Source organism: Maniola jurtina, chromosome 4 (assembly GCF_905333055.1).
Source record: "Maniola jurtina chromosome 4, ilManJurt1.1, whole genome shotgun sequence".
NCBI classification, from domain to species: domain Eukaryota; kingdom Metazoa; phylum Arthropoda; class Insecta; order Lepidoptera; family Nymphalidae; genus Maniola; species Maniola jurtina.
In genome coordinates this window covers 8,603,232-8,620,095 of record NC_060032.1, presented here as the reverse complement: position 1 = coordinate 8,620,095, position 16,864 = coordinate 8,603,232, and the positions used below count along the sequence as shown (strand labels likewise).

Sequence of the window (16,864 nt, the reverse complement as noted above, 5' to 3'; positions counted from 1 at the left end):
GAAATGATTGCTGGATATCATACACATTCATAGGAACGTAGCATAGTATAGCTCTGGTGTAAAAGCAGCCTAACGCTATTGCAGTCTTTATGCATATAAAAATTCAGCTTCGTATGTTTGTGCCCGCAAATCTCGAAAGACGTCAATCGGATGACTTAAAAAAATTCCAATGTAGCATTTCTATACATTGTATTTTCGTATACTTTTTATACTGTAGAAGGTATATGAAAATACTCTTATATAGAAATGCAACGGTGAAATGGGAACGGGAATTATGACGTACTTTTTTTTAGTAAAAATAGCTAGCGAACGAGCAGGCGGGTCACCTGATGTTAAGTGATTTTACCGCCGCCTATGAACATTTGCAGCACCAAAGGAACCGCCAAGGCATTGCCGACTTTTAAGGAATCTGTACTTCCCTAAATTATTATTATTAATTAATATCACACTGAGCCAGGTTTAGCTAGAAGGTACGCAAAGATATTGTATATTTTTCAAATTAGCATCGTAGTAACTTTATTGCTAAAATATACAACAAAAGAACGGTACATATCCAGTAAGTAAAGAGAGAAAACTCAAAACAGAGAAACCTACTTATATATATTTTATAACCATAAGCGGCAAATATGCCGTGTTAACAAAAAGTTGCTAGTAGAGCTTTGGATATAACATTATTACAATAAATTGCTTATTAATAAAGATAAGGAAATTATCATAAAAATATATCCATATCAGTACTTCCAAAGCAAATATTTATCTGAATAAGTCTCCGTGATAAATGTTCCGGCTCCCCGCTAAAAGCTGAAGGTCAGATAGGCGGCTGGAAAAGTATACATTGAATAAAGTTTATACCTAAATCTGCGATCCTAATCCCACGCTCGAGAGACCGATTAAAGAATTAATCGAGTTTTTGTTATAGTCTTGTAAACATTGTGCTAGATACAATGCGCTAAAACTATTTGATACGCTAGGTAATGTTGATTTCTAGGCCGGTATTTTAATTTTTAGGTGCCCTAAGTACCTATTATTGGCGTCACTCAGAAAAGCAGGTATTATTTAAATATTTTTATCGAATTATTGGAATGTCCTCTCCAAAACCAACACGAAAAAACACAAGTTTAATGTGTAAGGTTATCCGAGAGTTTTAATCTAAACAAACTAATGCCAAAATAAACTATTTTAATTAGAGCGTGATTGCTATCACAACATCTAATTATTCAGTTCACAATCCAAATACCGAAAATATGCGATATCGCCCCGAATCTCGGAAGGAGACTAAACTACAACCTTCGAAACACCCGTATTTATGCAAGTTCAATCTTGTTGGCCTCCTAGCAACAGATTGTATGACATCGAATGAGCCAAATATCGATTTTATCAATCTACCTGCATTAGATAAATTAATAATTTTATATTATTTTTGACAACTCAAATCAATTTTTAAAAATAACCTTACACTATCTACCTGCACGTAGTTAATAGGTAAAACTCTATTTAAGCCGGCTCTAGAAACAAGAAATGTTGCAAAAAATTATTGCACAGACTTTTCAAAAATTCATCTTCTATGGGTCGATTCACATTGGCAGCGATTCGAAGCGAAATTCTGAATTTTTCAAATAGCCAGAGTGAACTAGAGTGAGGGGACTCTCGGTTTGATCATGAATGGACGATATGTCAAATATCAGGCTATGGTGACGTAAGATCAAAGGAAAATAGGGTTACTTTTATTGGCGTCACTCAGAAAAGCAGGTATTATTTAAATATTTTTATCGAATTATTGGAATGTCCTCTCCAAAACCAACACAAAAAAACACAAGTTTAATGTGTAAGGTTATCCGAGAGTTTTAATCTAAACAAACTAATGCCACTCAGAAAAGCAGGTATTATTTAAATATTTTTATCGAATTATTGGAATGTCCTCTCCAAAACCAACACAAAAAAACACAAGTTTAATGTGTAAGGTTATCCGAGAGTTTTAATCTAAACAAACTAATGCCAAAATAAACAATTTAATTAGAGCGTGATTGCTATCACAACATCTAATTATTCAGTTCACAATCCAAATACCGAAAATATGCGATATCGCTCCGAATCTCGGAAGGAGACTGAACTAAAACCTTCGAAACACCCGTATTTATGCAAGTTCAATCTTGTTGGCCTCCTAGCAACAGATTGTATGACATCGAATGAGCCAAATATCGATTTTATCAAACTACCTGCATTAGGTAAATTAATAATTTTATATTATTTTTGACAACTCAAATCAATTTTTAAAAATAACCTTACACTTTATAGGGCTACCTGCGTCAAATGTAAGTACTAACATTTGCCGCCTGCCAGTGATGTCGAAGCTTCGACGTTTTGAGTTCCTTAACTGCCGTGAACTGTGGCTTAGCTTAGCATAGCTTATTGACCTCTATCATTGATGTAGGATAAACAAACACACACCTGCCTAAAGCACAAATATCTACGAGAAAAATTGCGAGTAAATAATTATTTACATGGTGGAGATATAAATAAATAATATTATGCTGTGTAAAATTTTAGAATTTCGCTTCAATTCACTGACAATGTGAATCAATCCTAAGGGGATTGAATAGGTGATGATGATGGGATAATATCTCATAATTATTATGACTAGTTTTTATCAAAAGTACTTTTTACTAATAGACTAGTAACGAACGTAAATAATAAACTCCTCTAAAAATTCCCACAACTCATATGTAAAGGCTTTGTCACTAATTAGTTAGCCATCTGAATCAACTTATAGCTCGAGAAATCCACGGGGAAAATCGGGTAATTATAATAATTCTACATTCAATCTACTTGTATCAGTAGACTACAGTTAAAACTTTAAAAATTACTGTCTACCCTTAATTTAAAGCAGTTTATAATCATTAATTAGGAATAATTGCCTCTATCTATCAATTTACATCGATAAAAATTACGTGTAGGTCAGACTAACTGTATATAAGTAATTGTTTTTCCATGTAAAATATCTGGCAAAATTATGTAAACGGTTGGAAAATTGCAATGAATTTAAATAGGTTACGATACTATCAAATTATGTGTCACTATTCTTTCTTGCACTGTACTTACGTAGGTATTTGTCGACCAATTTCCGCATTAAAGTATCATTGAAGGACGGTCGATTGTTAGAATCTAATTTCGTCCAATGTAAATTATTATTCGATTTCATTTACTGATATTGAAGGCACATTTAACTATCAATAAAATTCATTTAATTTTTAATATTGCACTTGCTGTAGAGACATTTAACATTTTTTAAACAATAGAATAATTATACTTTAACTTGTAATAACTTTTTAATTTTTTTCAATTCAATTACACAACAGTTTATATTTTGAATCCGAGAAAATATGGTTGTTTGATTAATTTTGGCAGCTATTAATAAGGATATTAGTCACTAATATATTCAGAAATGACTCAATTCAAATAATCTGTTTATTGCAGACCCAGAGCGAGCCTAATAGATTTTACTAATAGATATACAAAACGGAACTATTTTTTATATGTAAGTCGATGATAGCTTTCACTTGCACTCTATCATCGAATATTTTTACAAACCAGTTCTTAATTCGACTACTTGGCATATTATTATCTACTACGAAGCCAGGCTAAGAATTGTTTCATATAACCGCAGTAGGTATCTACCTTCACAAATGTGGTCAGGATCATAAATATTACGATTTAGAATGTGAGTAAGGATTAATGTTATATTTTTGTTGATACGATTATAAATCATTTTTTATTGGATAATGGTGGCAAGAAATACAAAAACTTAATTAATGGAAATCAGTGTAGAAGATTATCTTCTTGATTTGATTTAATTCAAGATTACTTAACCTACTCTTGAATAGTTATTCATTTTTTAACTGAGCTTAAAAACGAATCGTCAAACATAAAACGCAGTAACATCTAGTATTCATATGTACGTCATAACTCTTTTATGTTAATTTCATATCTTTGGGCTGTAATTAAGTAAAAATAATAGAAAATTTCTATTAATTAATTTAGCATAATCAGAAACCATAACGATAAGTAAATTCATCATTTCAAATCCTCCGATGGCCAAATGTTTTATGTTTTTGTTTTCTCTTTCGACAATCCATTGAATAAATAAGAGTAAAAAAAAACAATACGGCCTATTATGAAATAAATTCTCCTTTGCCTTCGAAAGCTAAGAACATTTAATGAAACAAAACCTAAACAGGTACAGGATACAGGGCTATTTAAAGAGATACGTTGCTTATATGTAATTTATGAAAATATCTACGTTTGACGATATTCTTAGGTAGGTATATAGGACATGCCATTAAGGCAATAGAATACATATTGTGTTAGAAAGCGTTTCATAAGCTCTTCTACCTAGTAAAAAAAACAATTATCCTATAGACACTAAGTATAAAATGTAGTTGTACCGAATACATGTTAATTTGTTGCGGAATCCGAGAGCAATAACCGACTGCGGTGCTAGCGGTATTCGACGGTTTCTTTGCTTCTAATATTCGACAAAAACAACCGGACAGTGTATGTGTGTGCGTATGCATGGCCAAAAAATGTCTGCGCGTTGCTTTGAGCAAATTTCGACATATAAAACTTAATGTGGATATTAGTCACGCCTCCGAGCAAAACCACATTTTTAACAAATATGAGGTTTTATGTTCTAGATTAAAATATATATGTACTTACTATTCATATTTTTTATTATCTTGTAAAATATTTGCGATTAATTCGTGTTCACGTCAGCTGGTGAAATTGGCAAACTTAGAAACGTATGTAAAAACACAGCAGTTAAAATATTATTTAAGAGGGGTCTCTCCGTAACTCGCTCCATACAAACGTAGTTCCAATTTAATTTGAATATTAAGAAACCAAAGTCCATGAAATTTTGCAGACATATTCTAGCTAAACTAATATCTATATGTATGTGGTTTTCCAGATTTCTGTTAAAATATTCGGTTTCAAAGTTACGCGGTCTTAAAAATTCTCATGCAAATCTTTGAGCCCCTGTAATTTTGAAACTACATATTTTTAGAAAAATCTAAAACACCACAGGCACAGATATTAGTTTCTAGAATATGTCTGCAAAATTTCATGGACTTTGGTTGCTTAGTATTCAAATAAAATTGAAACTACGATTGTATGGAGTAAGTGACGGAGTGAGCCCTGTTAAATAAAATCTACTACCTATTAGGCTGCTATCGCTTATTTATATCTATCATATTTTAATCTGAGTAAAATTTAAATTAAAAATACAAGTAGTTATGTACATCAATACAAAAAATATAAGAATTTTCATAGTTTAGCAGCATCACATAACAACAGTTGTTTTCTTCTCAACATTTATTAAATGCACATAAAGACATACGGATATACAAATTTCACTAGCAGAAAGAAAAGAGGACGGAAACAATTTGATCAAGTGAACATTTAGAAGGAAGTAAGAAGTGGATCATATTTCCTATGAAAAAAGTTAAAGACAGGATATCATAAAAACGATTTGCTTCTCCATCGAGTGTCAAAGCGTCGTTAGTATTTTAATTAGTAATTAGTCATTTCTGCCATATTAGATTTCAATTTAATAATTTTTAAGTTAAAAAGAATGCTTGACATAGTTTAATTTTGAAATATGTATTTATAGCTATACACAAATTAACTTTAGAAACTAGTAGACCGTATATGCCTGATTATTATTTATGAATTTGCAAATTTAATTTTATAGGCTTAATTTAAGCCTATAACTTCTTTTATTGCATACATAATATGCATAATATTATTTATACATACCTACATGGCAATTTTAACTTTAGTATTGATTTTATTAAGGCCTAAGGTTAGTAAATACCTACTAAAGGTGGGCTAAACTGTTATAATTTTTCAACGAAATAAACTGTTGTAATATATTTTTATAACTGTTGTTTTAAACTGTTATAATATATATTAAATGTTATAAATTTTAATTGAAATTATTTACGCTGTTGGTTGTTGTTGTTGCAGTTTGCTGTTGTTTAGATGTTATAACATATTATTTAAAGAGGAATTATTACTTTAACACTCAGTACCAGGAACATGGTACGTTTTTTTGGTTTGCTTTTTAGAAAGCGTCTATAATCTAACTATCAATTTGTCATCAATTAGGTACAATCAGGACAAAACACAAAATACTTTTACTTTTATTTTTACACTAATTGTATAATTACATTAAAAACTAAAAATAACTCAAAACGTATTAAACAATATATTACACATAGTCATCTAATTTACTATTCACACTATATTTTTTCCAAAAACAATTACATAATACTTCAAAACGATGATAATAATTTTCAAAACACAATAGTTATAACAGTTTGGCGCATTTAAAAACTCTAAATTTAAACTGTGTAAATGCTGTAAATGGTTCACGTTGGAAATATTATATTGAATGAAAGTGTTGTTTTATCTAAACTGTTGTTTATCTTCGTCTCCTCGCAATTAAAAATAGCTCTTATGTATATACGAAGAGTGCTTACAATACTTTGCAATCTAAAACAACAGTGTTATAATTTTATTTCTGTTCGTCGCCAATAAAAAATAGCTTTTATCATCACGGCCGGAGTGTTCACATTACTTTGAATACTAGTACGAACGAAACCTTTCCGGTCAGGATGAGCGTTCGTGTACATAGATGGCGCTGTTATAGATTTTCAAACGAATTAAACACTAATTAATATAGGTAATAATTTATATTACAACAGTCTAGTGGCAAATTTTATAATGTGTTATAACGTTATAATAATATATTGTAATATATAATGTGTTGTATGTTATAACGCCCACCTATAGTAAATACCCTTTTTACGGTCGTTTTACACGTGGGTAGGTTTAATTATTCATTAGTTCAAAATTCCTGGACACCTAATTATTTCGAAAAATATACTATACCTGTATAAATCGTGTTATAAATGCGAAAGAGGACTTCGTCTTTGTTGGTGTTAGCTGGCGGGCGTGCTCTGCCTTTTTGGAGTGTTTTTTTTTGTTAAAACTGACTGGAAAGCGCTCTAAGGGGGTGCCGTGGGTATGTCGGCGAGCGCCGGCGCAGACGGGGTCCATATTTGTATAGTTTAACTAACTTTTTACAAATAACTACAAACTTGACACTTTTGACATTGGCTAATCTTTGTAAAGCCAGACGAGAGAGAAAAAAAATGCGAAAGATGTCAGTCTGTCTGTCAGCTGCTAACTTTTCACGGCCATCCATTACCTGATTTTGACGAAAAGTACAAAGAAGCTTGCAACCCGGAGGTACTTTTTGTCTCGGAAAATTATAGAATCCTTACGGGAGTTTTAAAATAGGTTACCTTATTGATACAGGGGAAACTAATAGTTGCCACGGGATTCTTAAAAAACTAAATCCACGTGGATAATGTTGCAGGCATTATCTAGTAATATTACGACGACGACGAATTAACTAACTGTTAAAAAATAATGATATTTTCTCCCATGGCCAAAGGTTATAGGCATTGTTCAGACAAGGACGAACAATTTCTACGCAGGAGCGTCACGGTCCGACGCCCAACAACCTTCCGCCTAGCGCTAAGGGTCAAGGCGGTCGGTTATTTCACTCCAATTGATCTATTACCAATTACGCTTTTTAGAGTTTGCTAAAAAGTTTGTGTTACTGGAAAATTTTCTCAATGAACAAGACTACGAAGATTATTCTTAGACGATTGAATTGAAGAGTGAATAGTCTCATCTCGGCAAGTGACAACAAAGTGATCCTATAAGGGTTCCGTTTTTCCTTATGAGGTACGGAATCCTAAAAATAAGGTGACCCCATATCAAAATTCTAAATGACTATTTTTAAAAAACCTTATTTTTTGTAAATAATAAAATAGCGAGCAAAAGAGCAGGCCGGGTCACCTGATGATAAGTGATTACCGCTGCCCATGAACATTTGCAGCACCAGAAGTACCGCCGATGCGTTGCCGGCCTTTCAGGAGTCTGTTGGTCCACCCCTTAAATAACCCCACGTTGTAATCTTCTACCGAACACCACCGAATAGGAGTTGATTCTACAGATTGCATGGAGAGTACAGGGAATTCAGGGTTCTGAGTATTATACGTACTCGTATCTATTCAGTATTTCTATAAGCGACAACATCAATTATGACTTACCGATAGCATTTATTATACGGGAAATTCACATAAAAACCAGTAGCAATTTAATATCTACTTATATCAAGTTATCTAAAGCTAGACATATCTATTTTATGGACTTAGAGTATCAATGAGGTGAGGACCGTGGGACAGCATAAAGTCTTTGTGTTAAGTTACGTAAACTTAGACCCAGGGTTGCAATTCCAATCTTTTATAACAAAATTCCACGATTAATTTTGGACTTGCCTTTACACAAGTTTAAAAAATCTATTAAAAATATGATCCTAATAGGAGCATATTATACAACTGAAATTTATGTAAATGATAAAAGAGCGTGGATTTGACCTGCAGCTTATTCCAGCCATGCGCGCGACTTCAGTTACAGTAAAGTTATGGCATAACATTTTGTATAAAATCTTTAAAAAGAGCAACCGCCGAGTTTTTTGCTGGTTCTTCTCGGTAGGAAAGGCATTCCAAACCAGTGGTGGATGCATTTGACGATTCAAAAATACTCGTAAAAGTAAAATTGAATAAAAAATATTTTTATATATTTATCTGATTTTATTATTTATCTTTTACACGACTACCCAAAAAAGGAGTGCAATGTTTTTAGATTCAGGGTGTATGTATTCGAGTTCCTTTATTCCATCTGACTTATTATTGCCCGAACAGATTTGTATGTATGGGGTGTCGTTAGAATCCTTGCGTCATCCCGATTGACACTGGCTATAATTTTTTTTATGGCGGCTGTATAGCGCCATTTTCAAAGTTGAAAAGTCTTCAGTAGTAGTCTTGTTTTAATTTTTTCTAATTACTACCTTCTTGTAATAAAAATATTTTATAATAATAAAAAATATATACCTTCCTAGTACTTACTTCATAATTAGCATCTCAACTGATCTGTCACAATAAAACTTAGATTATCGCAACAAATATTTATAAACTAGATGATGCACGCGACTTCGTCCGCGTGGATTTAGGTTTTCAAAAATCCTGTTGAAACTCTTTGATTTTCTAGGATGAAAAAGAAGCCTTTGTCCGTCTCCAGGATGCAAGCTATTTCTGTACTTAGTATATGATGCCCGCAACTATGTACACGTGGCTTTACGTTTTTTAAATCCCGTAAAAACACTTTGATTTTAAAGAATAAAAAAAAATGAAAGCTATTTATGTATTGAATTTCATAAAAATCAGTCATGTAGACAGACAGACACACTTTCGCATTTATAATAGTTGTATGGATTATAAGTCTGCCTGGCAACCTTAGGTCCACCGCATCGGTTCATGCTCATAGGGTAATAGATATTATAGCGCGGCATGAACAATGCAAGCTACGCCCTGCACCGCGCCCGCTGACTTTAATGGCATCTTTCTACGCCATAGGCAAATTCTTGGTTGTGCTGAAATGCACAATACTGCGTGTTAGATAATAAGCCGTGTGTCACGATTGATTTTGTGGTTTTCATTAGGTTTTAACATGTATCTACTTTACATGACCCGCTCTCTTGATATTCCTTATAATGCACACGATTCACATGTATTAGAAATTATATTTGATTTATTAAAAACATATTACAAGACTTGCCCTCAGTCATAGACTGACTAGCTGACTGACTGATCTATCAACGTACAGCCTAAACCACTGGAATTAGAAACTTAAAATTATGACAGTAGTTTTAATTTTTAACGTAGGAACTCACTTGATCTTTCGGTCAAAAATTAAAAAGTAAGTACGTAGGATTTTTGGAAATTCCATCACCTCAGACTTTAAAAAATTCCACTCGAGTAAAACCCGGGGGGCGGGGGGAGAGAGTTGGTCATCAAGAAATGTACTTATCTAAAATATAAGAAAAAAAAATCAATATTTTTCGCAATTTATTGCTTATATATCTATCTATAGAGCCTACTTGGTTAATTTTATGTTTTTGAAAGATTTATTATTTAAGATTCATTCAAAGCATGACTAATAATAATAATCTAACCCTTCGCACATAGCTTTGTGTTTATAGTAGGAATAGGAACAATAGTCCAAGGGGTCAGATGGCCAGACGTGATCTTAGTTTTTGAAATGATCAAGCAGGCCTTCTACCGTTGACTTGTATAATATTACCTATGCATTTCAGTATTACCAACACTTACCTAACCACAGTAATACAAGACAAAGTATGTACATTGTATCGGTTTTCTGTACTAATAAATAAATTTAAAGTGACGTCAAGAAATTATAACAAGTTTTTCTTAAATTAACGGTTAATAATTGAAGGTTAATCAAAATCCCAACACCCGTTCCCAAAATTAATGTGTTTGTTTCATTTAAAAATAAAGATTTGAATCATACCTATAGTCAGCTAGCGCGTATAGTACATCGGTTAAGAATTAAATGTATTAGAAGTAATTAAATGACTTAAATCTTTTTTTAATATAAATAGCAAGTAAACTAGCGGGTAGGTCATCTGACGTAAAGTGATCACCACAGCTCATGAACATTTGCAGCACCAGAAGAACTTCTAATGCGTCGCCGGCTTTTCAGGAATTAGTTGATCGGCCCCTTGAAAAGCCCCATTTGAAAATCTAGTGGGTACACCCGCGCCGAAAGGAGTTGGTTTTATCTATTCTATAAAATCTAGAAAATTACTTCCAAAAAGCCTTGAAAGGTGAGGAATAATCCACCTCATTTTGTGATTAAAGTTATTTATTTACCTAGAGCATCTAACTTAGGACAATGCATATATCCTGCTGATATTATAAATGCGAAAGTGTCTGTATGTATGTCTGTTACTTTTCCAGCCCTATCCTAGAGTAATTTTGACTAAAATACAGAGCTAGCTTGCATCCCGGAGACAAAAATGTAATTTAAAATGAATTCTTATATAATGTTCTAAGAGAAATATGAGTTGGTGAGTAATATGTATTATGTAGGTATCTTTATGAAAACTGGTAGTTAGATGTTTTATTATAAAATTAGGTGTGTTAAGTACCATATTTCTAAAATACCTAACTGCTAATTTTTATTAACTGCTGTTGACACAGAAAATGAAATCAATTCAACAAGGAGGCCGGAGATAACTGACCTGTAGGCGGATTACCAACCTTAATGCTACAATGACTTGAAGTTAGCTATTAGCTGAGTAGGCAACTGTTGCATATTTATGCTTTTTAATCTGCCCCACATCGGTTGCAAGCATTTTTTATTATTATCATAAACGCAGTATTACTACGTGGAAGTAATAAAGTACTTAATATGTGGGTAATTTATAACTACACTGCGTCATCGTTTAGCCATCGTGCTTGGTGACATTTACAGGTGATTTATATTATTTAAAATATGTTATTATAGAAATATTATAAATTCCTGTCGTTGTAAGGTCGTTAAATTCAAAACATTTAAGTTTAACTATAACTCAAAACTTTGAGCAAAACGTGGGAAGAAAAGACATCAACGCGCGCGCGGCTCCTTTGCTAAAACACTAGTTTCATGTTATCTAAAAAGACTATTAAACATTTTTTTAACAAGGTTACGAGGAAATTAGCGATGGATTATCTAGTTTTTAGTGGTTTTTATAATGTTAGGCGTAATGAGTTGCAAAAAAGTTTCTTTGTAAAGTCGATTTTCCGAATCGATTTCGAATTTACTGTAAAAAATATAATAATCAATTTAAAGGAGCCATGAGTCATTTCGTCCAATTCTCACCTATAACGCTTTTGGTATTATTATTAGGTAGATTAGATAAATAAAGATGAAAAATAACAAAACTGTCTTAAACAAAAATTATAACAAAGATGTTTGATAACGTTGTAGACAGTTTTGCTATTTTTACAATGGATAAGTTTATTTCAGCTGTATTATAACACGTTACTTTAATACACTCTAACATTCAATATAATCTGTGCAGGTAAATAAAAGTAGAAACTGACTGACATACCGACATAATGTAGCTCAAATTGCTGAGCTAAATTATGCTGGCTTCGCTTGAAATCATGACAATTTTTCATCTCATCTCTTATGTATCTGATTAGTTACTGAACACATCTCTTCTCTTCTTCGTTTAAGTCAAAACCGGAAAGTTGAACGGAGAGGAAATAAAGTACATATTCAGAAAATCCATTAAGTGAAGCTGGGCTTAGCTTGTACCTTAAGAATAACTTTGTTGCTTTTTCTTAGTAGAACCTGCTTTTCAAAGAGATGGTAGAGTCTTAACATTTCAGAAGCGCCATAATATGTTGGTGCACCTACAATCTACATGAAATAAAAATATTTTGGATGCTAAGTCATGAAATGCCATATTACGTAATTAAATTAATGAAAACATATATTCAGAAAACAATAAAGAAGATAAGCAATGTTAGTTAATACTTAAAAGTGGTAGTTGGCTCTACATAAATAACAAAAATAATATTTTATTAGTCTCATGCATTTGAATTAAAAATAAACAGACAAATGAATATGGATGTGTAACAGTGTCAAAATCATTGCCAAAAACGCGGAAAGAACTATCTATTGCAAAACAAGCGTTGCAACTAAATAAGTTGCATAAAATTCCAACGAGTGGAGAGTTAGTTTAATATGCCATGTGGCATAAACTAGTTTTGTTTAAACGCGATTCCTTCAGATTTAGAAAATTTTACTATTGTGAATCTATGTGACTTACAGTTTTGATGTACTCGTAAATATCAAATGATATAAATCAAAAAAAATCCAATAGGATTCAATAGAAATCGTAACTTTGTTTACAGTATTCTGATACTTAATTTAAAATACCCAACTATTGGTAATGTAGGATACATAATATACATGATGTCTGAATTTACAGATAGCTAGAGAATGTCCAGCGTTACAACTTACAATGTCATAACTTGTGATTCCAGCTGAAAAGTTAAATTATAATAACAATAAAATCTATACGTTACACCAGCATATCGACTTGTGGCATTTACTTTTTTATTTTACGTATTCTTACTTTAATTTGTAAGATATCAATAAAATGTTTTTTAACGCAGCAACATTAACGTGGAGATTAGTCACGACTAACTTTAATTAGGTACGTTTAAAACGCAAATTTATGTAGAAATTCCAATGAAAACCATATCAAGTTGTCGTTTAAATATGAAACTTACCTTCGTAGATACAAAGGCGATCCAATAAAGAACCAGAATTGGGATTAGCACTTCAGTGAAATAAGCACGAGTCGTAGCACTTCGTCTCTGAGTTAGAGAACAAGATATGTAGAGATTAGTCCATAAACACCCCTCGGAGTACACAGAGCTCAATAGAGTCCCGGAGGAAGTCCAGGAAGGCGAGGATGGTAATGTGGCAGTAGCGGAGGCCGGGCTACAGGGTGCCGGCGGCGCACGTTGACGGTCGAGCGTCGGCCGCACAACGCGCCTTGCAACGGTAAACTGGCGGCCGCCCGCCGCGCCAACACAGCCTCTCCCTCGCTAGTATGAGTGCCTCCAACCTCCCTCCAAACAAATAGTACCGTACACCGCACTTCTGTCTTGGTAACTTTTATTATACTTTTATTAGTGTTGCCGTCTGCGCTTGTGTGTTCTATTACAGCAACACACGCACACCCCGACCTGAAGTCGTGTAGGTGTCGGAGTTGGTAAAGTACCTATGCGTGCTTTGATCTTACGATTCGGTATGCACGGCCGAGCAGCCGCACGTAGCATCGAGGCTTTATTTTACTTCTATAATATCAAGTCAATAATTTAAGTTTGATGTTTGTGCAACAGCACACTCTTGCTGCGCGGAGTACAACTAGACCACAACCGGTTAGACTTAGCTATAACTACGCCTACCTACCTATATTTACTAGAACATTTTGGCTGTTATTCCATACCTCGCATTAAATTCTTCGTGCATTGTTTAATGTAACCTTTAGTCTAACAACCTTCACCTACCAAAATTAGATCACGTACAAAGATACTTCAATAAGGTCATGATTCAAGATATTGATATAACATTCTGATGAACAGCCACGTCTATGCACAGCCAGCTTATTGACAACTAAGGTTATCCTATAGATCCAGGAATTTTGCAAGTCATATTATTGTATTCTTAGCAATTTTATCCAAAAAAATTCGCTATAATTTTAAAATATATACCTTGCCTAGATCACACCATTAACAGTTAAAATGTTCAATTACTGTAAAGTTCTGTGTATCAATTACTGATTTTCTGTCAAGCTCTTGAATAAAAACTGATTCCTTTATCCCTGATACAATAGATAAAGAAGTGTTTACGCGATAAAACGAGAGAAGTTTATTTAATTTTCGGCCACAGCGCAATGTGAGATGAATTGTACTTTATTGCGTCGTAACAAAAGTCGCTATTTATGCAAACGTATTTACGAAGTGATCCTTCTTTATCTGAAAAGTACTGGAAAGATAACAATACATAGCTGCGAAAAAGCCGCAATACATAGCTAGCTCCGAATGATAGCCACTGAGCCAGTTCGACAATTATTTTTGATTTTGATCCACTGAAGGTTTTCCACGAAATATTATTTTAATATCACTCAGTGAAGCAGCAATGTAGAACCATGCAATGTCATATGAGCTCGGTGGCTATCATTCAGTGCTAAACACTGAGTTAGCGAATCATCCCGCAGTTCTCTAATTCGATGGAATGACAAAAACGAACACAATCAACTGAGCAAAAAGCTTTGAGAATTTGTGAATTATACGTTTGGTGTTGGACGTTTGGGCTAGTTGTAACAATTGCTGCATATTAATCGATTGCGATAGTTAAGCAACGTTGACCTAAGTCGGTATCTAGATGGGTTACCAACTTTGGAGATCCAAATTTGGCCTTTTTCATTCCTCCGTGCCTCGAAGAGCACGTTAAGTCGTCGGTCGCGGTTATTATCCCTATATCTAATAATCTGTAAAACCTATGAGTCGAATTTTACTCCTACCATTAGGTATGTGATTAATAGAAAAAGATCACGCCCCTCACAAATGAGGAATACGATGCACAGAGAGAGAGAGAATAAAATAATTACTGTCAACATTTTAAAAAGTCAACGCCATTTTGAAAGTCCATAACTCCTTCCTCCTTTTAAAAGTTGCAGTAATTTAGATTTTTTGCATGGACCGATTTCCTCCAGAATAGATTTTGCTATAATTTTATCATAAAAAAGAAACTGCTGCCAAATTTTTAAAAATACCCGCTGAATATTAGGCGTGTTACGAAAATAAACCAAGTTTCACTTCTTTCGCATGTACGCAACGGATTCCCGCAAACATTTTTTTATATTACGATGATGTATGAAGTAAGCCCAAAGGAGTATGGGTTTAATGAAAACTGCTATACCCTTTCCAGGTTAGCCCGCTTCCATCTTGGACTATATCATCACTTACCACCAGGTGAGATTGCAGTTAAGGGGCTAACTTGTATCAGAATTTAAAAAAAAAAAAACAGACCAAATGCGAGTCGGACTCGCGCACCGAGGATTTTGTACTCGGCTATTTTTTCAGACATTTTTTTACTATGCATAAAAATATATACAAATCTGTTTTAGCATGTACTTACAGGTAAAGCCCTTTCATGTGATACCACACTTGGTATAATTATCTTACTTTGAAAATTTAAATACCTTTTTTTTAAATGATGTAATCACAAATCCACGGTTTTCAGATCTATTCCATTACTTGTGCTATAAGACTTATCTAGTTGTCAAATTTCATGATTCTAGGTCAACGGGAAGTACCCTTGACAGACACGACGGACGGACGGACGGACGGACAGACAGACAGACAGACAACAAAGTGATGCTACAAGGGTTCCGTTTTTCCTTTTGAGGTACGGAACCCTAAAAAAGGAGGATTTATTAACAGATTCCATTTCGCATGCGTATCTGTAATCAATAGGTATGGCAACTCGTAGGTAGATAAGTACCTTCTAGTAGGTAGATAACTACCTACGTCTCGGAATAGTTTTGCTTGACCGCTTTTTTGACTGCTCTACATACCGAATATTTCTTTTGTTACTGCCCGCAATTCGAAGACTTTTAGCCGACCTTTAAAAAAAGGAGAAGGCTCTCAATTCGACGCTTGTTTTTATTTGGTTAGGTAGGTCTGTACACAACTTTACTTAGGTGGTGGTTGCAATAATTAATTTCCGCTGTTCACAAATAGATGTGGGTAGCAATTTTTACACTGAACTATAATAATTACTGTGACTTGTACCTACACTTTTGAAGCTTAAAAGTGTGTTAAATAAAATCCAGTTGGCAACCGCCATTTTATTTAAGTGATATTTAATATCAGTGAAAAATGGATCCCGGTAAATTATTTTGTTCCGATGTGTAACTCTACATATTTATTTCTCTTTGAAAAAAGTGCGGCCGAACGTACCCACGGAAACTTATGGGGAATCTACTCCATCCGAAACAGTACCTATGGAGAGATTAGTTTAGAAGGCTTAAAAGTGGTGATTTATTTACTTATATTTATTTATTTACTAGCTGATGCCCGCAGCTTCGCCCGCGTGGATTGGTCAGATCCCCTGCAGCATCAGGATTGAGGATTTGTAATCCAAATTTTTGTGAAACAATGTCGCAAAGTTCCTCTATCGATTAAAAAAGAAACGACGCAAATCGGTTCAGAAATCTCGGAGATTTCGGTGTACATAGGTAGAAAAACACAACTCCCTTCTTGAAAGTCGGTTAAAAAAGTAGCCTATGTTACACCCTGGTCAA

General features: G+C 33.7%; 1 protein-coding gene across 1 annotated transcript in view; it reads right to left on the bottom strand.

Moving 5' to 3' along the window:
• LOC123864469 (Krueppel-like factor 8) overlaps positions 1 to 13,559 on the bottom strand; it is a 79,595-nt gene extending 66,036 nt beyond the window's left edge. Inside the window, exon 1 of the mRNA XM_045904934.1 lies at positions 13,278 to 13,559. The gene's annotated coding sequence lies outside the window, so the exon portion shown is untranslated. The remainder of the gene's footprint in view (positions 1 to 13,277) is intronic.
• Positions 13,560 to 16,864: the final 3,305 nt, after the last annotated feature.